This window comes from Calidris pugnax, unplaced genomic scaffold (genome assembly GCF_001431845.1).
Source record: "Calidris pugnax isolate Ruff unplaced genomic scaffold, ASM143184v1 scaffold188, whole genome shotgun sequence".
Lineage (NCBI taxonomy): Eukaryota > Metazoa > Chordata > Aves > Charadriiformes > Scolopacidae > Calidris > Calidris pugnax.
In genome coordinates, this window is record NW_015091257.1 from 5,202,332 (window position 1) to 5,227,508 (window position 25,177).

The window sequence follows — 25,177 nt, forward strand, 5'->3', positions numbered from 1 at the left end:
GATATCCCTTTGGTCAGTTGGGGTCAGCTGTCCCAGCTGTAACCCTTCCCAACTCCTTGTGCACCCCCAGCCTGCTCGCTGGTGGGGTGGTGTGAGGACCACAAAAGGCATTGACTCTGTGTAAGCCCTGCTCAGCAATAGCTAAAAGGGCCCTGCAATATCAACACTGTTTCCAGCACAAGTCCATAATATAATCCCATACTAGCTACTGTGAAGAACATTAACTCCATCTCTGCCTAAACCAGCACAACTCCACAAATGTTAATGACCGGAAAAAACACCCCCTGCCGTCCTCAATGGACTCTCCAGTACTACTCCTGCAAAACTCAAATATTTTAAAGGAGAAGCTTATCCTTAATTTAGAGCACAGAACAATTCTAAGATTAAGTGTGTTTAAGTTTACTACTGCAGTTAAAGTCTTTATTGCCTCAGGTTAAATCTAAAAATTACTTGACTAGGCACTGTCAAGGAGGAAAACACTATTACCCTCAATTTACCCGGCCTACAGGAGAGTCGGAGAGGGACTCTTTGTCAGGAAGTGTAGTGACAGGACAACGGCTAATGGTTTTACATTGGAAGAGGGGAGATTTAAATTAGATGTTAGGAAGAAATTCTTTCCTGTGAGGGTGGTGAGGCACTGGAACAGGTTGCCCAGGGAAACTATGGATGCCCCATCCCTGGAAGTGTTCAAGGCCAGGCTGGATGGGGCTCTGAGCAACCTGCTCTAGTGGGAGGTGTCCCTGCCCATGGCAGGGGGGTTGGAACTCGATGATCTTTAAGGTCCCTTCCAACCCAAACCATTCTGTGATTCTGTGTGATTTATGAACTGGTGACAGGGCTTCACAGAGCCTGTGGCCTTCCACTTTTCCAGCCGGCAAGGTCCTACCAATGCTAAAGAAGAGGCGTAGACCCCTCTGAGGAAGGTTTAGGGCTATGACCAGTGCTTCAGGCTGCTACACTAGCACCCAGGGGACCTCAATCCCACATGACAAGACCATTAGGAAAGGTCTTGGGAAAGCAGGAAAGAACACAGGATTTTTAACGTCCGTCTTCCCACGCCAGCAACATTAGTTAAGAAAACTCAGTGCCCTACTGAGTTTACAGTTGTACCTGTTGGCCATGGGCCCAGTGTGGGCACTGCTGGCGAATACAAAACTCTGAGCCGTTTAACAGATTTTCGGTCCGACCAGAGAAAAAGCAAGCTTGCCATGGGCAGGAGTATTAGATGTCCTGGCACAGTTGTCGTTGGGGAACCTTTCCCGAGGAAAAGCAGGAAAAGAGCGTGCCTGGGTGAAGAGGGGCCAGCGGCGCAAGAGCCCGCGTTTCTGCTATCAACGCCCGGAGCCCGTGATTAATCCCCGGAGCTCACTTCGCCCAGAAAATGGAGGCTCCTTTCGGGGTTCTGTGGTCCGGTGCCACCGCCCCGCACGCCCCGTTCCTTCCCCAGCCCGCCGGAGCCAGGAGGGCTGGGCCCCGCTGGGCCCGCAGGGCAGGCCCCGGCTCCCCGCCCTCAGCCCGTCGCCTCGGGCCCGCCGGGGAACGGAGGGGAACGGGGGGCTCCGCTACCGCCCGCTCTCCCCGAGGGCGCGGCAACGGCGGGTAACGGCCGCCACCCCACCGCCGCGCCCTGAGGGAGCGCCGCCGCGGCCTCGCCAGCCCGCTCCAGGCTGCCGGGCGGGCTCCGCGCCCTCCCCTCCTTCCCTTCCCCGCCACCGCCCTGTCAGGCCGGGGGCCGTCCCGCAGCGGAGCGCCGCGGGGCGGGGCGGGCTGACAGCGCGGCGGCCGGGGCGCGTTGCGGACGGTGGCGTTACTGGAGAGCGGCTGTCAGCGGGCGGGCAGCCATGTGGCGCTGGAGGCTCCTTCCCTCGGTGGTGCTACTCGCCGTCCTGGTCCCTGTCAGAGGTGAGGAGGGGCGGGGGGCGGGGGGCGCTCACCCCGCCGTCCCCTGCTGCCCCGTCGGGGGTGGGAGGGAACGGCTCCCCCTGCTCTGCGTCCCGGGGAGGGGGACCGAGGGCTGCGGAGCCGCCCCGGGAGCCGGGCGCGTCCCGGTGACGGCGGTCCCCAGCTATCAGGGGCAGAGAACGGCGCTTTCTCCCCTCCGGAGCTCTTTGGGGGTTGTTTTTTTTTTCCCCTTTTGACTAACTGGAAAAGTTTTCCTGAGTTTTCCGCCCACGCGGGAAACCCTGTCATGTTTTCGGTGGCCGCGGTGGATCCGGGGGGTGCCGGGGGGTCCCCGGGGCTCGGGGCGGCGGGAGCTCTGCCGCAGCTCGGCTTCCATTTTAGGAAAAAAAGCGGAGTTACGGCGGTTCCAGGGCAAGAGATACTTACTCACCAGAAAGTCTGCTGCCACACGATAGCCTTTTTTTTTTTTTTTTTTTTTTTACTTTCTGTTTTTTTTTTTTCCCTTTAGAAGTCATTACAGCTAATTACCACCAAGGATTTGCTTTTTCACTTTTAATTGTTCACTGGCAGCCATTCAACCAACTTGTACACTCTGACTGTAGTGTCACTGCTTTGGTGTGCGCGTGTTAATAATACTTAGATTTATCCATCCAAGAAAATGTTATCTAAGTATATGTGACAGCATGTATCAGAGTTTTAAAAAACTTACAGTCATGGAAAATATATTTATACTGTACGCTATTGGATCCAGCTAGTAAGCAAATACTTTCCCTTTCCTATGTTTTCATTTTCTTCCTTCACCTATAAAATGAAAGAGAAATGAGGGAAGTGGAACAGCCACAGTGAACAAACTGCAGCGCTCCCCACTTCTGCCTCCCTCTTCCATCTCCTCCTCAAAGACAGGCGTCCAGCTTCCTCCACACTGGTGGACAGATCTTCACAGCAGAATGTGTGATGTTTCCTTCCCCATTCCTCTCTCTTAAGAAGCTCTTTCCCTTTTTGTTAGTGGTAGGACAGTCGATATAGGAGGAACTGGAAGCAGTACAAAGTGTCTTATACACCCATGGGATATTTCACTGGCCATCTCCAGGGATTTTTGCTTTCTATCATGTAGGTCCCGGAGAGTCAAGCTTAAAGAGTTCAGAGCATATTTTCCTGTTTTGACTAATCATAAATATACAGTCCTTTACCTCTAGGCTGCTTTTTTTTTGCCTTTTTTTTTTTTTTTTTTCTTTTTAAATAAATTATTATTGTGGCAAAACTGCAGTGTAAAACACACCAGTGCATTTTCCCATTTTCTCATGGCTTCAGTGTGTGTCAGGTACGATTTTCTTGAACCCTGATCGAAACGGTGTGTACGTAACAGCGCATTGGTATTTGGGATGACGAAACGAGTTTGGGTGGGGTAGAAAAGTAACGAAGTTCCCAATACCGAGGTGGTTGGTTTGGTTTTTTCCTGGAGAAAAAAATCCTAAACTGGAATATGCAGTGCAAACTGTTATTAGCCCATTTGTATGACTTAGTTCTAACAAGCTTTTTTTTTTTTTTTTTTTTTTTAATAACCACACTTGGTGCTATGTCTAAGTATTTTCTTTCAGGTACTTTGTAAAAGTTATACTTCAAAACTTAAATATCTGTCTCTTCACTGTCAGGGGGGAGGAAAAAGAACGGTTCCTAGCTTTGCCTGGAAGCTGTAGATGCTGGCAGTAGGATGCCTGATAAGCAGTTTGGCTTAAAGCTGGTTTGAATTCAGTTCTGCTGTGGGCTTATTGTGGTCTTAACTGCAAGGTTAGCAAAACCGAGCTGAGATCTTGGAAAAAGTAGCACAATTTTACAGTAACTGCCTTTAAAACTGATAGATTATTCAGGCTGCTATTACTGAGATATCATTTTACTACTTATGTGGAAAACTTGCTCCTCTACCTCTGCAAACAGTCCTCATGGTCGTGGACAGTAAGATCTTTCGTGTGGTGCTCTGAAGTTAGTTTGGAGTGATGCTTGGAGTTACTCAGAAATATTTTTTTTCTAAACTTGCTGCCAAGAAGTGTGGAGGTGAAGAGAGTCTCTCTGGTTTATGCTTTACTGTAAGGAAGGCACTCAAAAACTGCCTGAAGGGGTTTTGTTTCAAATTCAAAGGAAAATGATGCTACATTTTTCACAGCTTGCTCTTTAAAAGCTGGTTAATGTATCTGAGTACTGGTTAATACCAATAATACGACCAAGTACATAGGTTATAATGAGTTTGGATGCTTTTTCCTTAAACAAAATATGTAGGAATTTGAGAACTGTTGAGAATGTCAGCCTGGGGAGGGCGGGGCTGTCCAGGGGAATTTCAGATTTGTGGTGGTGCAATCTTAAATTAAAATATAGCCAAAACCTGAATTCCATACTTCTGAAATTTTGATTTTACTGTTGGTGAGCTATCTGTAGTCTGCATTTGTAGAACTGCTGTAGAAAGTTAAGGATCTTACCTTATAAACAGTTCACCTGTTGTGTGATGGTTTGGAGGTGACTGGTTTCACTGGGGCTGCTTGCCCTCATGATACAAGCAGACATGTCTATGGCTCGGGACTGAGAACTTCTCATGGAATCATCCATTTAAGGCACGTGAAAGCTGTTAGTGTTAAAACAATATTCAGCATATCACGAGGCTTTGAATCTATTATTAAGCAAGGGCGAACTTTGTTATTTGAGCTTGCTTAAAAAAAGAGCTTGTGGTTTTAACCTCAAAACTGGTGTTTGAATGTTGTCTCGTTTTCCAAGTATGAGCTCTGCAAGTCAGGCAAAGCTGGAATTTAGATATCATTGGGGATGGGCCCAGAGCGAGGGCAAATGGGGTTTCTATAGACAGTCTGTCAGCTTGCCCCTGCTGAATCATAGAATCACAGAATGGTTAGGGTTGGAAGGGACCTCAAAGATCATCGAGTTCCAACCCCCCTGCCATGGGCAGGGACACCTCCCACTAGAGCAGGTTGCTCAAAGCCCCATCCAGCCTGGCCTTGAACACTTCCAGGGATGGGGCATCCACAGCTTCCCTGGGCAACCTGTTCCAGTGCCTCACCACCCTCATAGGAAAGAATTTCTTCCTGATATCTAATCTGAATCTTTTTTCTTCTAATTTAAAACTGTTTCCCCTTGTCCTATAATTACCCTTCCTGGCAAAGAGTCCCTCCCCAGCTCTTCTATAGGCACCCTTCAGGTATTGGAAGGCCACTATAAGAGTGGGATGTTTCCATTTCTCTCCTCCCGTGTTTGGCCCGGTGCCCATCGTGGCCCCTACTGAGATGATTCAGCTCGTTAAGTCAGCAGGTGAGTCATGTGGTGCCTTGAGTGTGCTGTGCAGAGTGTTTGATGGGTGCCGGAGCCAGCGCGAGGGAGTGGCAGGGCCAAGCATCCGCCAGTGGAGCTGGGGCGGCAGCCGGGGAGGAGGGAGCTGGAGGCTTCCTGCTTCCCCCGGCTGCACCGTGCGGGACTGGCTCGGCCATCTCACAACTGCAAAGCCACCGGGTTAGCACAGCGTCTCATGGCAGGCATCTGCTTTTCAAAATACAAAAAAAAAATGAAAAGTATTAAGCAGCAGACCTTCTGTATAATTTCGATGAAGAACGCAGCAGAAGGAGAATTGAACAAGAACATCTGTACATGATGAACGGCAGAAAACTGCTGCATGCAGACAAAAGGCTCCAAAGCTTCCCTTATCTGTTGTAGAAAGATCAAGGCATTAAAAGCTGTCTTCTTACTAACGGTCTTGAGTATGGACTCAGTAATAGATGCTTTAAATCTCCTTTGCAAGAAATGCGTAGAGCTTGTTGAGTGAAACACACTTTTGTGCTAGTGAACACCGTGAGGTGAGCAAAACACACACCGGAAGCAGAGGTATCTGTGCTGGAAGATCAGTAGCCTAAGGTGAATTGCAAGTGGAGATTCCTTATTTGTAAGACCGCTGTAATTACAGGGCTATGAGCAAAGGGAAGGAAACCCTTGTGCCTCTGACTTCTTGTTGGGGCAAGTCAGCCTTTAGAAAAAAGACCAGTTGGATTAGAGACAGTGAAGTGAGCCTGTCTGTACTGCAGTAGGTGGAGCTTTCAGCTGGGGCAGGGAGGTGGCACAGGGACTCCTGGAGGCTTATCTCTGCTTTATGGGTTCTGGAGTTGTTTGCCTTTTGAATCTGATTAAAAAGAAAAAAAAACAACAACCAAACCAACAAAACAAAACAACAGCCACCCACCACACAGCTTTCTTCCAGTTGAACAATTTCAGTAGCAGTGCCAGTGTGCATGCGACAGTGTAAACTTCGGAAGTGCAGCACAGGTTTCTCCATCTTTCTGTTTCCTCTAATTCGAAATGGGCAAGAGGCGTTTTTTATGTGTTGTTTTTTATATAAAATGGCCACCGCACTGCTACATCAAAATGACATCACTGCAACAATCCCTAAGCTTTCCGCAGTTACAGTGATTTAACTTGGCAAGAGTTAAGTGTGACTCAGCCTACTGCCATCCAGCCAAGACCAATTTCAATATTTTCCTGATGTTACTCTGGTGCTGGGGTTGCCTGCACTTGAGAAAGGACTCTGCTTTAACTCTTGCTGTCTTGAACCTCTCACTGCAATCAGCTTGTTTCTTACTGGGTGACAGCTGTGTTAGTGAAATGCAGTAATAATGGTAATCTTCATCAGTTAAGATCATCTTGCCAGGGGCAAGTCTTTTAGCCAAACTGCTTTTCCATGCTCCAGGACGGGAACCTACTCTTTGGAGTCTAGTAAAAGTGTTTTGAGAGAATGTTGTGAGCAAAACAGCCTCTTGGAGAACTTACATTAGCTTACTGTCAGTTAACACTTACTTCTAATCATTGTCTTGGGAACTGAGAGAAAGAAAATCAAACCTCTAACATCCTCCTCTTTCCCTACTTTCAACTTAAGCCAAACCCCCCCCTAGTCACCCCACCACAACTTCCCTGGTTTTCTCTGCAGTTTGTGCTTAGCCCATCCCCTGCTCCTTTGGTGAGGTGATGGGCAGAGCAGGAAGCCAGATGGTTTCTTCCTGCTGCTGCTCCTTGCTTCCTGCTGATTTTCCTCCCCTGTCCTTTGCTTCTCACTGTGCCTGTGCCAGTGAGGGTCACTCTGTGTGTGAGTGTCCCACAGCTGCAGTCCCCAGGGGTGTCCTTGCCCTGATGTGGGTGGGTCATAGCTGCAACCCCTCAGGGATGTCCCCTCTAGGCATGGAACCTCTCCAGCCCGGAGCCACATCTCAAGCCACATGTCCCCTCTGCAGTCTCTCCCTCTGCGAGTTCCTTAGACTGTCTCCTCATGTGTCTCCTGTCCCTGCTGGCTGGTGCTTTTTCTTATGTGTTTTCAAGCAGGAATACTCTGTGCTTCTCTGACCAGTTGAAGGTTTGGTGCACACCATTGGTGTCAGTGCCAATGTGAGATGACTGTAAGCGCCACGGGGCAGTTCATGGCCTCTTCCCCAGACAGACCACCCTGCAACCTCCTGCTGCTGAAATCTCACCCAGTTCATGCCCCATACATTCTTGAGCAATGTGTACCTAGGAACTGTTTGGACGTACATCTTACCTGCAAAGACGTATGTCTTGTGTCTCCAAAACATATGGCATAGATTATGAAGTAAAATTAGATTATTTTTCATATGTAGCAGCACATATTTTACTTCATTATCACTTTTCCAATGGCCACCTAGTAGGTAATTCCTGGTCCTCAAGTGATAAAGGCTCCTTGGGTCTTAATTCTGGTGTCCCCAGGGCTGCCTGGTACTTTGTCATCCAGCTGAACTTGGGGTATATGGTTTTCTGCAGGGCTGCTATGACAAGTTCTCACTTTACGGTTAACTAGCTCCCTCCACCCCCACCTCCTTCACAGAGGTGATTCCCCTTCCCTGGAGTGCAGTTTCAAGTAAGCCATTGTACCATTCTACCTTTCCGGATGCCTGAGGATTAGAGGGAATATGATAGACCCGCTCTGCTCCACAGTATTTCCCTCATTCTTGGACAGGTGTGGTTTTGAAATGACTACTGCTATCTGAGTCTAGCCAAGGCTGCATTCTGTAATGCCAACAAATACGCCTTTTTTGTTCCATCTAGGGTGCTGCCTACATTTTCTTTCCAAGTGGAAAAGCTTCTAGGGTGCTACCTATGTTTTCTTTCCAAGTAGAAAAGCTTCTAACGACCTATTTCTAGCTTTGCCACAGTGAGGACACAGAACCTGCTGGTGTTGCTGAAAAGAAAAGGGCTGATCTACTTGCCAGGCTTCTTCAAACTTCCCTTTCTCCCATCAAACGTACTGGTTCATCATTCATACTTTCCATGTGTGTCGTATTATTCCACAGATCTCATGCTGCTTAATTGCCTGCACTATGGCTTCCTGAGACAAGTTTAAGCTGCATTCTCTGCCCCAGTACATGAGCTGCAGTCTCATGGACCTACCTGGCTAAAAATAGCTTTCCTTTGTGCTCACACCCTAAACCTGTGCTGGCAAGTTGAGTTAACTGGTCAGCCTCGTTATTACGTTTCTCAAACTGCCTTTGAATTTCAGATGTGCATATTAACACCAGGTGTTCAAGTAGATGTTTCTCCAAGTGGCTGTTGTATTACTTTCCATTTTTCTGCTGCTGAAAGTGGTTTTCCTCATTGCTGCTGGTTATCACAGTTCCAATCTCTGAGCCTTTTCCAGGCTGCATTAGTGATCCCTCAGGAGGAGTGTGTGAATATGTATACTCAGGGCCACTGATGCTCTGGAGCATCTTCCAAGGCAACTCCAAAGGCCATTACTTCTACAAACTGTTGGCAGCCTCTTGTCCCTTTGCAGGAGGCAGCTGCTTGGAGCCCCATTTCCTGCTGTGATTTTACAGGATCCATCAGTAAACATATAACGTATCATATCACCATATCAACTTATCACCATATAATTTATCATATACTGGGGCATTTTATAGCCAGAGGAGCTCAGTCTTCCTCTTATTGTTGATTTTCTGGCCATGGACTAATCTGTTCAAGTTGGGAAAAGTAAAGGTTACCTGTTGCCCATTATTTAGTACTGTTCTGAGAGTTTTTTCTCTAATCAATATATCATCAATGCAGTGGAAAAATTCTCTATAGATGTATAGCTTTAAAGTTTTGTGGATGATGCCATGGAAGATGGTAGGGCTGTGTTTCCACCCCTTGCAACAGCCATTTCCTGACATATTACACTCCATTCCAGGTAAAGGCAATTGGTGTCCTGCTTCTTCTGCCAGAGGGACTGAAAAGAAAGTGTTTGCAACATCCATTGTAACATACTGGGTATAATTTTTTGGCTCATGCAACAGCTGTAGCACGCCTGGAACTACAGCAGCTAATGCAGCAGCTATGTCATTCAAAGCTCTGACGTCTGTTGTGAGCTGCTGTTCTCCAGGATGCTTCTGGGCAGGCCGAACAGGACTGTTGTAAGGCGAATGTGTTTGGGATCCCCCCTCCCCTTTTTTTCCAGGGATCAGTTACTAATTACTTTTTTAAGTCATGGTCCCACCGTGTTCTCAGACCATGCTTCCTAGACCCTGCAAGTGATTCCCAGTAGCTTGTGTGTCGTGCCCTTCGCCTGTCTGTCTCTGTCTTGTCAGCTGCCTCAGGGGGTCTCTGTGCCATCTTGCAAAAACACATCGCGGCAGCAACAGCGCAGAGTCAGCTTTTCTGCAGACTTCAAACCAATACTGCAAAAGCTAGTGTTAGGAAGGCTGCTTGGTACCATAAAAACTAGTTTTAGCTTACTTTTTCATTTAAAAAACCCATGAATCTTGCTTTCTCGATATCCTTGCAAATAGGCTGGGAAAGATTTCCCTGCTTGCTACAAGAAAACACATTTTTCACCTGTTGACAATAAAACTTACTACAGTGATACTCATCACAAACTCCTTTTGAACTGTTCTAGTCTCTGTTTGATGTGACTGGGGAGCACAGAATAAGATCCAGAATAAGATCCAGAATATTTTCTACAGAGAATTTCAAAAAGTCATAAGGCAAATTCCTGTGACAGTCCAAGAACATAATTCTTTGTGGTGTAAGGCCTGTTTGCAACAGTTTTTCCAAAAATAGAACAGTTCATTTAAAGTATATAATTGACATGTCAAATGTAGGAATCATTCTAACAGATTTTAGAAAATAATTTAAAAAAAAACATTTACGTTTTAAGTCAGGCCTCATCACACAACAACAATGATGATTGTGTGTATAACAAATGGAATTGGTTTCCTTTAAACAGATTTCAGTCACCTGTGAAGAGTCCACATATCGTAAACATCTAAGAAATGGCATCTTTTACTGTACTTGTAAAAGGAGAACCTCTTGATTGAGGCAAGTATTAATTAACTGCAGGTGTTAATTCCACGCTACTTTCCTCATAGCTTGAGCCCTGTAAAACTCTCATTGGATCTCTTGTTTCTTCAAAATCTTTTGCAATAAATGACATTCATTTCTTGACGTGTGTAAAGTACCCACAAAGCTCATTTCACTTGGAGCGAAAGAGTTTTGATCTACCTAAAATCAAACTTTGTTTTTAGAATAGCAGTTTTTTAATCAGGTAGATGTTATGACTCGGTACACAAGTTGATCTTTTAATGAAATAGAAGTTATTTTTGATTAAACACCCATTGAATGAATTGTTAAAAAATCAGATTTTAATTATAAAACTGCGTCTGTATCCTTTTTTGCTTATCTACAGGAAATGTTGCTTGCATCTTTTCTGTTTGTGAAAAAGTCCGATATTCTTGAGTTAAAGTAACAAATTTGTTAAATTCTGATATTTCCAGGATGGCCAATTCTGCAAGTCGGGTTATACTTTGCAATATTGGTAGCATTACTGCTTTTATTACTGCCACAAAAGTACTACAACTCAAAACCTTTCCTGTCTGGAGATAATGGAGATACAGTATTTAGACTTATATTATACCACCACTTGTTTGCTTCCTGTGATTTGAAGGAAAATACTGAACCTGTGTGAAGAGTGAAGGGGCTAGTGATGATAGTATTAGTAACATGATGTGATGAATTAAAAATAAGCAAGGCAAATGCTTCGGGTAGGGTACAGTTTTTATTAGCGCTGATGCTATTGTTGGACAAAACAGCCCTGGAGTCACACAAGTCCTTGTTAAATTTAGAAACAAGAAGTTTCAGGAAAAAGTTTGGAGGAAGGGTTTGGGGAAACCTATGTGGAAAGCTTTTGCATAAGGCTATCTTTTTCTATCTTTATCTTTCAATCTGCTGTTTCTTCCCTCACCTCCAGCTATCCCTGCCTGTCTGTATTCTCACTCTTTGACACCAGACATCTCTGCCTGCGTTTCTCAGTACATTCTGGGTGCCAGGCATTTTGTGATTGAATCCCAAATTCAGTAGTTACTTCAACTATTCCCTATCCTCTCCCTCCCCAAATGTTGCAAATGGATATGCAGACATCACTTCTTCCCATCAGAGCTCTCCCTCCTTGTCTTAGCCAGGAAGTTTGTAATGTGATTTATGACATCCCTCCCCTTCTCACAAAAGCTTCCAGCTTTTCTTTTTCCTCTTTTGGCCTTCTGTAAAGGCCAGCTCTTTACTGTGGAGATGTGGATCTTTTTTCCCCAAGACTCCAGGCAAGTGCTGCTATTCTGAAGCTTGTGCCTGTAGCAAGCTGATAACTTCTCTGCATCCAGACCTCTCTGACCCTGTCTCCTCCTTCCTGCCCACTGCTTCTTTTACTCCTTTCCCTTGGGTGTTGCCATTGCATCTTTGTCACTGTCTCCACTGCCACTCCTATACCCAGGCACAGCTCCCTTCATCTTGCAGTTCTTATCCGAGGACAATTTTTCCATCCACGCTCCTATTGCTTTCCTGTGGTGTTCTACAAAATGAGTAAATTTATAGTGCAGACTAAAGTCTGGCATGTGTATGGCTGGCTGCCTGTGATAACACTGGAATATAAAATCTAATTTGTGTTAGAAGGTGATATAGAACCAGAGTAAAGATGGTGAAACTATTTCTTAGGGTAGACATGGAGAAGTCTTGATAAAAGTTTTTGTCTAAATATAGAAGAATAGAAATACTTTTACAAGATGCACTTGAACTAGAAGTGCTTACAGTTGTACTGTGAACATGTTCCAGATGTTGTGCTGAGTACATGAACATATTGGAACTACTAAGAACATAGCCTTGGTATAAAAGAGAAGATATTTCTCAAATGTCAATAGTAAAGGATGGGAAGTAAAAAGAAAACAACAACAAAAGAAACCCCATCATTTTTTAAATGAGAAATGAAAAATAAACCTTGATCTGACAAAACCTATGACAAGTTTGTGACTTGCCGTATACCTGTGGCTGCCACTTAGTTGGATTCTAATTAGTCTATTTAATTTTTTCTATTTCTGGTTTGGGCAGCTAACACTAGTCACATTGACCTGGGTGTATGCAGTATGTCTGTGTGCACAGCTGTCTTTCCGAAATACTTTTTGTAGGCAGTAGTTTTGCATACATGATACGACATTAGTTGAAGTACAAAAAATGAGCCTTCTCCTGTAGTGTTTGTTCCCCATCGCCCAGAGAAGCAGGCTGCTGGCACATCACACGTCCTGTGGCTGAACATTTCCAAATGGCTGCACATCTGCACGTTTCCAAACCAGTGCTGGTGTGGTGCAGTGGAGCACAAACTAGGAAATCCTGGCTCGCTGAATCGTCACTTAATGCAACTCTGTCTCAATTGATCCCTTAACAGTAAATATTTGCAGGAATACAAGTGTCGTTGATGCTACTTAAATGTGCCGACATTTGAAGTTTGAGCAGAACAATAGGTTTGGTTATAAAATGAGTTGACTACTGCCAGAACTGATTCAGTCTCAGAGCAATGGATTAAAATATGAGTTGAATCATTGCAAACCACTGTACTGGGTCTGGTTTCCTCTACCCCCACCTTCCTCACAGGAAAACCTCATTGTAAACCCCAAAGTCTTCATCTTCTTCCTTTTAGCAAAAGCTGCAGTAGCTATTTTTAAGTATGCAGATAGAGAAGACTGAAAAATCTCTTAAGTCGTAGCTGAACAAGCCACGATGTAAAAGAGTCTATAAAAGCAAAGTCAGTTTTTCTGTTCAGTTAATGTTTCTTACTGGACTACAAATTTTGTTTGAATTTTGCTATTAGTAAACAAATTGTTTTGAACTGGTAAGGCTTCTGGTGAGGAAGTTAAGAGAGGCAGGCTGTGCAATGAAATTGTCAGCTTACAAATGCCAGGAGACATAAAACAGTCCTGCTTACCGCAAGCCACCATTTCGGTGTACTGCTGTAAAAATAAAAGTATTCTTGACTTAGTTCTGTGCACACTGCAAGTGTATATTTCAGCTAGATTTTATTTTAAAGAAGGAATTTCGAAAAGGTAATTTAATTGTTCATCGTAAGTTATAACTGAAATTCTTTTTCCTTGATCAAAGTGAGGATTATTTAACACTCTAACTGTTGAATTCTTGAAGCTTTTACTTCACTGACTGCCAGATCACAAATCTTGGTTTCTTAATACCTCCTTCTTCCTTGTGCTGAAATTTTAGCATCTTTCATCTTGTGCAGACCTCCCTAACCTTCCTGCAGCCGAGCCTTGCTGTTGCTCTTCCATTTTCCTCTCTGGGACCACTCTTCCTTCCGTCCCTCCCTGCTCCAATCCAAGAGGGTATCAGAGGTGCAGAGTGTGAGCAAATAAGATGCAGACAAAAAAATGCTGGTGTTTCCTTGCCCTTTGGTGGGGAGGGAAGTCTCCGATCTGTCATAGAATGGTTTGGGTTGGAAGGGACATTAAAGACATCTAGTTCCAAACCCCGTGCCATGGGCAGAGACACTTCCTGCTAGACATCATCTTACACACTTTATCACTGTGTAAAGTGTTTTACTGAATTGGGATGAGCCCTCAAAAAAGCACACCGTTCTTGAACTTGTGGCTCAAGAGATCACACAATTGACCTGAAAATACCTTCCTTCTCTGCACAAGGCAAGGCAGGGTACTGAACTGTACAGATGCATACAGAGGTTTTCAGTGCAAAGAGAAGAGACTATTACTATCTTAATAGAAGAATAGATAAACTTCTGGTGATAAAACAGCATTAGGTCACATGATATCAGTTGTAGTTACTTTCAGGAGAACCAATGATTTTATTCAATTATTCAGTACTGAAGAGTTTGGAACCTTCTTGGATAAAATGGGTTTCTTAAATTTGAGGCTAATCGTTTGACTGAACGCCAATGTAGTCTTTCCAGTGCATTTAACAGTTAATTTTTGGTGCTGGCTGCGATTTGGGTGGTTGTACCAGCGTGCTTTAACACTTGTGAATCTGTTCATGAATGTGAGAAGACCCAAGTGTTGAATGCACACCCCTTCCCAGCTCCACCATCTCCTCTGGTGTCCATCTTAGTGCCATCAGTGTGTACGTTGCTCCACAGTTTTCAAAATACAGTTTTGACTGCTTGTGATACGCCCACTGTTTTGAAGCACACGCTACAGAGCAAGAAGTTTTACAGATGTCGGTCAACTGTGCAAAGGTTCTTGCCAAGATCTGTTGAAACTATTGCTATTGCTAGATGTCTGCTAGCAAAAGGCTAGAACCAAAATGCAGAATTACAAGGGTAAATACTTATACACATGAGGTATCCCAGCCAAATTGGGGCAGCCTAAATGTGGTTTTACACAGAGGTCTTATACCTTATACTCTTTTATGCAGAGTTGTACCCTTCAAATGTTCAGGTACAATGTGATTTGACTAATCGCTAACACCCACACTACTGTAAAACTTTGCAAAGCATTAATATTTCTGCAACATTCTTGCTGCTTGTCTGTTAATCCAGACATCCCAGGAGTCAGTCTTGCTATAGTTACTTATCTATGATGCCACCTAATGCTGGGAGGGTTTCAAAGAGGTGTTTGATGGGTTTAGCATGCTGCCATGATCTTGGCTGTCACGGATCTTTTATGCTTTGTGGACAGCTCTAAGCTTCCAAGAAATAAAGTCCCTATTTACAGAGCTGAGCTGTCCTTTGATTTCTTTAACATAAGCATGAACAATACCAAAGCCTCCAGTAAAATTCCACTACCTCACTACATTGCAATGTATAATGTGAACTAATATATGTTTACGAAGTTAATACAATTTCATACCGTAAAGGCTGATTGATATAATAGTTACAGATGGGAACTTTCATAAGAAGAGTAAATGTGAGCCTTGTGGTAAGAATGCACCTGGTTATGGAAATTTAGGCTGCAGTAGTGATTTGAGTAGTAGCTGCAAGGCTTGTCAGCTTTGTGAAAGCTTAAAGTCCTGTCTGTCAAGCAGCTTAAACTTTGAACCTGTAGACTGTGAGCAACAAGTACTTCAAGGATTTTGGTTTCTTTGGCTTATAAAAAATTAACTACTGACATTTTTTATGCCAAGACAGAATTTCAGAAGTGTCTGAATGCAAAGCAGGTGCATACTGCCTGTTTGATCTTGGTGAGATTTGAGAACAGAGTTTCCTAAGACGGCTTCAGGGCTTCCGTCCAGCCCTGGCACAGGTTTCTGAAGAGGCAATGATAGAGAGCAGAGGTGTCTCCTCGACCCATTGTGCCTGTTCCACCAGCCTCCTTGGGGGAAAGGTGATTGTGCCGGCACCTGAGACTTGGGAAGAGAGGCAGGGGGTGCTCCTTGCCTGCCCCAGGAGCAGAAGGACAGGGCTGGCTTCTGTAGGTCCTGTGTTGAAGCAAGAGAAGGCAGTGGCAGCTGTGGCCCCAGTTGTGGGGTGACACTGTGTGGGCTGAGGACCATTGCTGACATCACTGCTTGCTTAATGCACAGAGTGAGGCCTCTGTGGTTTAGGGTTACTCTGAGGAAGAGTACCAAGAACTCAAGAGCAGTTACCTAGAAAGTTGAAAATTTCAGTGTGCCCAGCACTTGCAGGTACAAGTGCAAACGTGCAGGCTTTAAATAACGCAAGGCTAGGCAATATTTAATCAAACACCTGCAGCCTTCGTCAAGGGTACCCTGCACTTGAGTGCAGATGAGACCGTGCTTTTGACTGCCAGTCGTGTTTTGCTTTAGTCCCTGAATTTACATGAGAGGAAGCTTAGCATTTGCTTTTTAGAAAATAGTTTATTAAAACACTAATTTTAGTAATCCATTTATGCTTGGTAAGGTCAAGTACTTGGGTAAAATAGCAATAAGCATAGTATATGGCGTTTGCAGTCTTGAAGCATGGTCAGGCTCTCCTGAAGTTACAGGTAAGCAGAAATGAGCAAAAATCAAATAAATATTTCCAATATCTGTTTATTTGTTGCCGTCTGGATTCAGCACCTCTAATAAAATGCCCCATTCTTCCAAATTTTCCCATCCTTTTTGATTCAGGAAAATAACCTACACTTTTTGCAAAACCCATATCCTCTCTTCCCACTTCCTGTCCCTGTGCCCTACACTTGTCATTTCTTGATGCTAGTGCCATGCTTCTGTCACTCAAATGTTCTTCTAACGGCCTTTGTTAATGTAGCTTAGGTTTCTGCTTACAGACTTCATGAGAGAGCAATGTGTTTCAGTTCACATCTGTAAAAAGAATTGCAGTGACAGAGTGATTTATCTGCAGTTATGAGTTCTGTAGCACAAGGAGTTTAATCCAAGGACTAGAACTGGCCCAAGTCACAGAAGCACATGGTGCTGATGCTGAAGGACACCTCTGGAGACCTTCCCGTCCCATCCCCTGCTCCAGCAGGGTCAGCCACTGCAGGCTGGCCAGCACCATGGTTAACCAGGTTTGGAATATTTTGAATATGTGTGGGAGGCACTCTTTGCAAGAAACAACTTTCCTCAAAGCATGGAGAATATTTCAGCTCTTTCCAAGCTGCTATTAGTGAAAGTGCTATGGAAGCTTATTTAAGTTTAAGGAGGAGATCTGGGGCCTGTGGCTCTGCCATTTGATGTTGGTTTGCCAGTGAGGGTTGTAACCAGAAGAGAATCGCCAAGCATCCAAACCATTACTTGGAGGGAAAGTGGTCACATTAGTTATGGACATGCAGAATTAAAAACTGTAAGAAGGTAACCGGACTGTGGTGTTCAACTCGTCACTGGACAGGTTGTGATTAAGGTGCCAAATATTTGCTTTTATTTTCATTACTTGATTGAAGGGACTCACGGGGGTTCTTAGACCTTCTGTAACAATTGCATAGTTCTCTTTTACCCTTTCTTGTTTCTGGATAAGCAGCTCAGCATTTGACAGGACTGTTACCTTTGTGTTAATCCTCTGTCTTCATGGTTGACTTGGTTCTCCTGTATGCTTTGTACTGATTTAGAGCTATTTATTCTCTCCTCCTACATCAAATCCTGATGATAGCTAACGTTAAGATCCCCATTTTCTACTTTCAATTGCTCAAAAGGGCAACAAAAGTTGCCCAGTGCATGGGAGAAGTTAGACAAGCAGAATTCCCAAAACTATGCTTCAAAATATGTTTTTTCTTCCCCAATGAATGGCTTGTTTTACCATGTTCTGTTAAAAAAAACCCTTCAGATGACTACAGTCATTTAAGTAAATAGTTTTGAGTCAAAATGTGACCTTGTAGGCTTTTTTCCTTGTTTATTTAAAATATCAAATTGCCATTTTTGGGTGGAAGGAATACTTAGTAGTTCAAATATTAAAATAAATCACACATCGGTCTAAAAACTTTTCTAGCAATCAGATCAGAAAAAGATTACACCACATAATTACCTATCTTTTTCTGGATCACTGTAAACAAATAAATATGATAGTTATTAGGATAGTCTTATGCATCTTTTTGAAGAGGAAATAAATCTTTTTATTGGTTGCAGCAGAGGCTTTGCTGACTTTATTCCCATCAGATACATTAGTGAATGCTCCAGATGTGCAGAAAGCAGACACTTCACAGATGTAAAAAATTATCTTTGTTTTTTTGGCTGATTTACAGTTGTTATTTGTGTTTGGGCCATATTTATCTTAGGTCAGAAGAGGTTTAATTCTTCTGAACAGACGTAATGAAAAAGTGTTTTTTTTTCTCTTGCTCTGCAGAGAAATTAATCTTGAAGAGCAGCATTGATAGGTGAGTGCTTGTAGGAGGAACAGGGTTTGAAACCAGCTGCGTGAGATTTAATTTCATGAGACTCCAGGCAGGGTTAATTATAAACTGCTGCTTGGCAGTGGGAGTAAACATCCCGTCTGTGTTGCCTGATGCAGAGGGATCTTGCCTGCAAACCTCTGCCCTGGCTCAGAGGAGGAGTACAGTTTTAAGTAAGTTCTTCAAGTGTTTTTCACGTTCCAGGTTCTCCATTTAAAACTTCAGAAAGGCAGTTCTTACAGCAAGGTATGGAGAACCAAGTCACCTTTCTCCCAGGCTTTTTGTGATTAAATTGCTTCTCTCGGACGTGTTGGAAAATAACTGTCAGAATGTGAGCTGAGCAGAAGCAGCTTTCATTGTAGGTAACTAATGTTGGTGGAGCAAAACCTGCATTGGAATCAAGTGCTGGTAAGCTTGAAAAGCAATTGTAAGGAATGTGGTGGCTTTGCACTGTTATTTAAAATGTTTCATGAACAAATTTCAATGTGTTCTTCCTGTATTTTCTATAGCTTCTGTTATAGTTAAATGTTGAATATTTCTCCTCCTCCTATTTTCAGTCCCCCAAGGGGAGGGAGTACAGGACATGGGAGTATAAAATTCATTTTCCCTGTGGGAAGCTGAAGAAGCTGCTTTTTACATGGTTGCCCAAGAGCTTATGCCCTTGTGGCTACCAGCATCCTCATCCCCCAAACTTCCTGTAAACTCTATAGAGATGAGAGGCTTCCTTGAGTTTAAGATTTTTCCAGATTTCATGCCCATCCTCCAATAGGGCTGCCAAACTTCCTGTAAACTCTGTAGAGATGAGAGGCTTACTTGAGTTTAAGATTTTTCCAGATTTCATGAAAATGAGGTGCTAAGCAGCAGGACAGACCCAACTTGGGCAGTCACCAACCATACGAAATTTAACAACAGCAACTGCAGGATTCTGCACCTGGGATGGGATAATCATGGTTATACATACAAACTGGGAAACAAGAGGCTGGAGAGCAGCCCCACGGAAAGAGACCTGGGGTTTGGGTTGATGGCATGTTGAACACGAGTCAACAGTGTGCCCTGGCAGCCAAAAGGGCCAGCTATGTCCTAGGGTTCATCAAGAACCACATAACTAGACAGTTGAGAGAGGTGGTTGTCCCACCCTACACTGCACTGGTGCAGCCCCACCTCAAGTACTGCATGCAGTTTTGGACACCTCAAGGAGAACGTCAAATGGTTGGACTCAATGATCTAAAGGGTCTTTAAGAACGTCAGATGATTGGACTCAATGATCTAAAGGGTCTTTTCTAACCTGAATGATTCTAAGTTGTAACCTGAATGATTCTAAGAAACTGTCAGTGTCCAGAGGAGGACAAGACTTATGAGGAGCAGCTGAAGTCACTTGGAGAAACTATCAGTGTCCAGAGGAGGATAAGACTTATGAGGAGCAGCTGAAGTCACTTGGTTTGTTCAGCTTGGAGAAGAGAAAGCTGAGGGGTGACCTCATCGTGGTCTACAACTTCCTGTTGCTGGTCTCCTCTCTCTGGTGACCAGTGATAAGACACGAGGAAATGGAATGAAACTGCATCAGGGGAAGTTCAGATTAGACATTAGGAAAAGATTCTTCATTAAGAGGGTGGTTGGCCACTGAAACAAGCTCACCAGGCAAATGATCATGGCACCAAGCCTGTCAGAGTTCAAGGAGCATCTAGGCAATGCTCTTAGTTATATGGTTTAGTTTTAGGCAGTCCTGTGAGGAGCAGGGAGTTGGACTTGATGATCCTTATGGGTCCCTTCAAACTCAAGATATTCCATGATTCTGTGATTGTAAGTTAGTCAGCCACTGATGGAGTGGCAGGTAATGTCCAGTGGTGGGATAGAGACAAGCTGACCACTGCCACCTGATCTATAGGCCTACAACTCAAAGACCAGCTGCAGCATGCAGGCTCTATGGCACCCTGTGGTGCCCTGGGAAGGGAAGGAAGAGGGCACCAGCATTTTTAGAAAAACAAAATTCAAGCAGGTGTTGTGCAAGTCAGAAAATTATGCTTGTGGTGATTCATCACAAGTCTCCTTTCTTGGTGCATTGCCATACACGTGACTAATGAAGGAACTTTTCAAAGCTTGTGTTGGCTTCTGCAGTGGAATGTAAATATGACTAATCTAATACCCTAGCAGTGTCTGAGAGCGGTGATGAGTCTTTGCAAGGAACTCCTATTTGCGTAGTTACTTGGCTCACTTGAATACCCTCCAGCTCATCACCTTTTCAAAAGCTTATGTTTGCTCTTTTCTTTTACCTGCTGTTTTTCCCCCATCTGACATAGACTCTGCAGGTTACTGGGGACAGCCTGCTGAAGATTTGTCTTGAGAGCCTGGTGTTTGAGCTATAGACATGAAAGGAAAATAGTGTAGACACTTCTGAAATGTTCTTGATCCTGCTCGTGCCCCTAGGAGCTAGTAATTCCAGCTTTATACACAATATACTATCTGCTTTATTTGCAGTTATCTTGCTTAGACTAAGAAAATGCTCATAAGCTCAGTTACTCTGGGTGCTCCTTACACCTGTAGGGAGTGCAACATATTATTGCTGAGTCTTCTTGGATGCTGATGCTACCTTTATTCTGGCTCTGCAGCTTTGTTTTGTTGCCTGATTGATTGTTTCTTCCCTGGAATTAGCTGAAGCCCTGGTACAGAGCCTGTCTCATTTCAGGCTAAGTAATCAAACTTCTAGTCTAGCTGGACCCAGCCATGCTAAAAGCTCAGTGAGTACAATTGTAAAAGCAAGTTCTTTAAAGACATATGAAGGTTTGTTGTGAACAGTGGAGAAACGCCCAGTCTTTACTGGGAAAGCAGACTGCCAGCACTTCAGAGTACAGATTATTGTAATGAGTTTCATAAAATGGGTTCCAACATTTCTGCTATCATTATTGAGATAAAGTAATGTGTTTGAAGAGCCTGAAATCTTGCTGCATGCTTGGAAAATGGAGTTGTGGTTGCAGAATACTGAATCATTCCAGTCAATACTGAAGGATTTTTTTTTCCTCTTTTATTAACTATCAAATTTGTTTATTGCTCTCTCAAAGCATGTTTTATGTGAGATTGGCAGTCAGCAGTATCATCCTAAATTATTTCTCCATAAACATCCCATGTGAAAGCAATCCCGTAAAACTCTCTTACACTAGTTTCCTCCTCTTGAGGGAAACCACTGCAGCTGGAACTGTTCAGAGTTCCTGGAGTAAGTTTCATGGTGGCAGTGGGAGACTCTTCAAATAGCTTGTTTTCTGCTCCAGGTAAAACTTGCACCAAAGCATAGCATTGAGTATATGTGCTTGTTTTTTCCTCTGTCGCTTCTTGTAAAAAGAAATAGTGCTCTTGAAATAAACCCACCAATGTAACATTCAATGACTTAATGATATATCTTTAACCTTGAGATAGATGGTGTTAACAGATGGTAGTGGTCCGTCCTTTGGTTGCTACTCTGGTACAGTGTTTTGAGGAGCATGCATCTTCAACAGATCCTTCTGCCTGCCTTCGTAGAATTAGACTAGCAAATACCTGTTTGAGTTCTGTCTTAGGCATTCCTCCCTGGAGGACTATAGCCTGAGAGATGTATTTACTTGAGAAAACAAACCAACCAGAATTCAAGTTTGAGGAACAACTATGCAAACATCTGCTTGAGCATTTTTACTGGTTTTTTGCCTGTTCATATGGGGGTTTCTTGGTGTAGTCTTAACAAAGGGGCAACTTCAGAAGTAACTGAGATTTGGGTCTTAGCAACTCCTCATTTTACTGAGGTTTTAAAGATTGTATTGCAAGAGGATGTAGGCTTCAGATAAACAACTTGCAAATACTTTGCATTCTGTGAAACAGCTTTTCAGGAGCCAAATGTCTGGAAGAGCTTATGGTCTACACGTGGAGTGAAGAACACCAACTCAAATATCTCCTTGCTTTCTATTCAAGATCTATACCTAGTAACTTTATTCAGGAGGTTCTAAATGCACTTTGCTCCACCAAAATAAAGCCATGAATTGCCTCTGTTTCCATGAAGGAGCCTGTCACTGACGAGGCAGTGCTACATCCCTACTTAGCTGTGACAAGGTGGTACTCAGTTCAAATGTTACAGTATGGAAATCACTGCTTAGGCTTCAGTTTTCAGTTTCTGCTGTAGCAGTGCAGTTGGCCAGACTGAAGACTAGCTTGAAGGGTGTTTTCAGGAAACTGCAAGCTTGCCTTCATTTTTTTATTCCAGTCATCATTCCTTGCTTCCATATTAAAAACAAAACTAAAATAGTATACTGCAGTCTCATTTCTTCTCTGGAAAAAAGATGGCATTATTAGTGCAGTTATCTCAGAAGGAAAAGAGATTTCAATTTTGACCTCAGTTGAGATGAAGAATGTCACCAAGTGTATGAGCATCCATCATTCCTGGTACTAGACTCTTGAGTTGTTCTTGTCTTAGCTTGCCCTGTCATGTAAGCAGAAGGAACATTCTGCCTGGTGTTTGAGTTTTGATGTTTGTTTTTTATTCCTCTCTTCAGACTTTGCAGTAGCCAGTTCTGATTCCTCTTCTGTAGCTACATTCATAGAGGAAAAGCCAGACACATCAATGCTTTATTTGTGTAACTTCTGAATTAAGGTAGCTCTGATGGGAATAAAGATCTGCTCTTGCTGCCTTGATACTTGGTAGATAGAAAGAGGCTTCCAGCTTCTTTGGGGTTGGAGCAGTATATTTGGATGTCTTTGTCTTGAATTGCTGGTACATACTTTCATGCCTTTTTCTTTTTCCATGCTTCGGTGAAAGCAGGAATGATGAACTATCAGAAATATCCCAAGCAGTTGTTTTAGCTGTCCATTTATCTTACAAGCCTCAGCTGCTGAGATCACACTGCTATATTCATGCTGTGAAACCAGTTTGTATCATGAATATATTGAGTTAGTGTGTTTGCAGTTGGCTGGGTAAGCAGCAGTGGTTCTCGTAACTGACCTAACACTGCAAGAGATACTGTTCTTTTCCTATGGACAGAAAATGAAGCTTAATCTACCTGGAGTGGAGAGCCCATAGGGGTGACAGGTGCATTTAGCTTTCTTTTACGAAGTTGAAGAGACTGCTCAAGATCATCTGTGCTAATAACTTAACCACCTTCATACTCTTAGTGTTTATTAGGGGAAAAGTTAAGACCTATAAACCCATGAAAATTAATATTTAATGCCAGGGTGTTAAATCCATTACCCGATCATATAACTTTCATACTGGCCTTTGTGCTCCAAGGCTCTTCTTCACACTTGAGTCTTGTAAATTCTTGTGAACTTGAGCTGTGCTCCTGCTTATTTTGTGGTTCAATGGGAAGAAGGCTAGGAAAGAATACTGTATATGACACTGAAAAAGCAGGCAATAGCAGTGGCAGGAGTAAAGGATTAGTGCATTATATTGACTGTAGGAATATATGTTCTGGCCCTCCAGATCCTTTCTATAGAGACAATTTTTCATGCTGTTCCTTTTTTTTTTTTTTTTTTTGCAAAGAGATGTGTGGATGGCAGTCTGGAGAACTAGAGAAGCATGTCTGTCTTCAGCCTTGAAATATTCTTCTAGTCTGATGCAAGAAACAGAAAACATACCTCAAGATAGATCAGAGACATGTTTATGACTGTAGTAAGTGTTGGTTTTCAGTAAGAAAAAAGTGTGCTTATTGTTGCTTTCATCTTTTACAGGTGATCTTGACGACTTCAACTTAGAAGAGGCACTTGGTAATTATTACACTCTTGCAAATTTGGGGAGGTAGGTGGGAAAATAGTGGCTGCTCTTTTGACCGGTCTTTCTGAGTATCACTGCATGACCAGGCATGACAACTTGCCCACATATGGTTTGTTTAAACCTCAATGGAACACCTCAGCTATGGGTATGTCAAAATGTTGACTGCACAGAAGAAAAATTTGTCTTTGGGAACACTCAGGGGTTCCTCTTAAGGGGAAATGTCTTGCTGTATAGACTTAATCTTGTGCTTTTCCTTGTATAGACATAGGCTTACATTTGTCCTTCATGTGTCTTCTGAGTAATGTATTAAATACTGTTTAAACTTTTTTCTTTTTTCTTTTTTTTTTTTTCCCCAAACCATCCTTGACAGGCACTACAAAGAAGCCTCTTCCAACTCGGAAACCACCAGCATCAGATCATGGTGAGAGCTAATTGGCTTGTAATACCTTTTACTGTGAAGTCAAGTGCAGTTGCACATACTAATTTGAGAGCCTGAATTTTTCAATGTAGTGTCACACAGAGTTGTGGTATTTCTATGAAAGAAAGCCGTTCCCTCATAGCAAAAGGATTTCTGCATTTTGGAGTCTTCTGTTAGTGCTATGATCACAAATTTACTTTGTGATTTCACAAGCTTAAAGACTGCAAGAATCCCTTCTGTTGACTTTCAATCTGCATGTTTTGAGCTTGCTCGCCTTGAGCTGGCCCTTGGCACGTGCTATGATCACCAAAGCAACAGGTCGTTTGGCAGATAATGCCTGGTAACTCTGTGGTGCTCTTCCATGGGCCACGCCGTTATATTCTTGGTGAAAACATTGTGTAAAAATATTCTAAAACTAGGCCAGTTTTGGCATTACATTTAAAATGTGTTTTCTTTGTAGATGATTTCAACTTGGAAGATGCTTGTTGCTGGTCTCCTCTCTCTGGTGACCAGTGATAAGACACGAGGAAATGGAATGAAACTGCATCAGGGGAAGTTCAGATTAGACATTAGGAAAAGATTCTTCATTAAGAGGGTGGTTGGCCACTGAAACAAGCTCACCAGGCAAATGGTCATGGCACCAAGCCTGTCAGAGTTCAAGGAGCATCTAGGCAATACTCTTAGTCATATGGTTTAGTTTTAGGCAGTCCTGTGAGGAGCAGGGAGTTGGACTTGATGATCCTTATGGGTCCTTTCAAACTCAAGATATTCCATGATTCTGTGATTGTAAGTTAGTCAGCCACTGATGGAGTGGCAGGTAATGTCCAGTGGTGGGATAGAGACAAGCTGACCACTGCCACCTGATCTGTAGGCCTACAACTCAAAGACTAGCTGCAGCATGCAGGCTCTATGGCACCCTGTGGTGCCCTGGGAAGGGAAGGAAGAGGGCACCAGCATTTTTAGAAAAACAAAATTCAAGCAGGTGTTGTGCAAGTCAGAAAATTATGCTTGTGGTGATTCATCACAAGTCTCCTTTCCTGGTGCATTGCCATA

The 25,177-nt window shown here is 43.4% G+C and overlaps 1 long non-coding RNA gene across 1 annotated transcript; it reads left to right on the top strand.

The window, feature by feature from the left end:
- The first annotated feature begins 1,650 nt into the window (after positions 1 to 1,650).
- LOC106898784 lies at positions 1,651 to 24,608 on the top strand. Its single transcript, XR_001413971.1, has 4 exons — positions 1,651 to 1,902; positions 23,664 to 23,699; positions 24,077 to 24,127; positions 24,585 to 24,608. It is a non-coding gene; the product is annotated as an uncharacterized LOC106898784 (long non-coding RNA).
- The last annotated feature ends 569 nt before the right edge of the window (positions 24,609 to 25,177 follow it).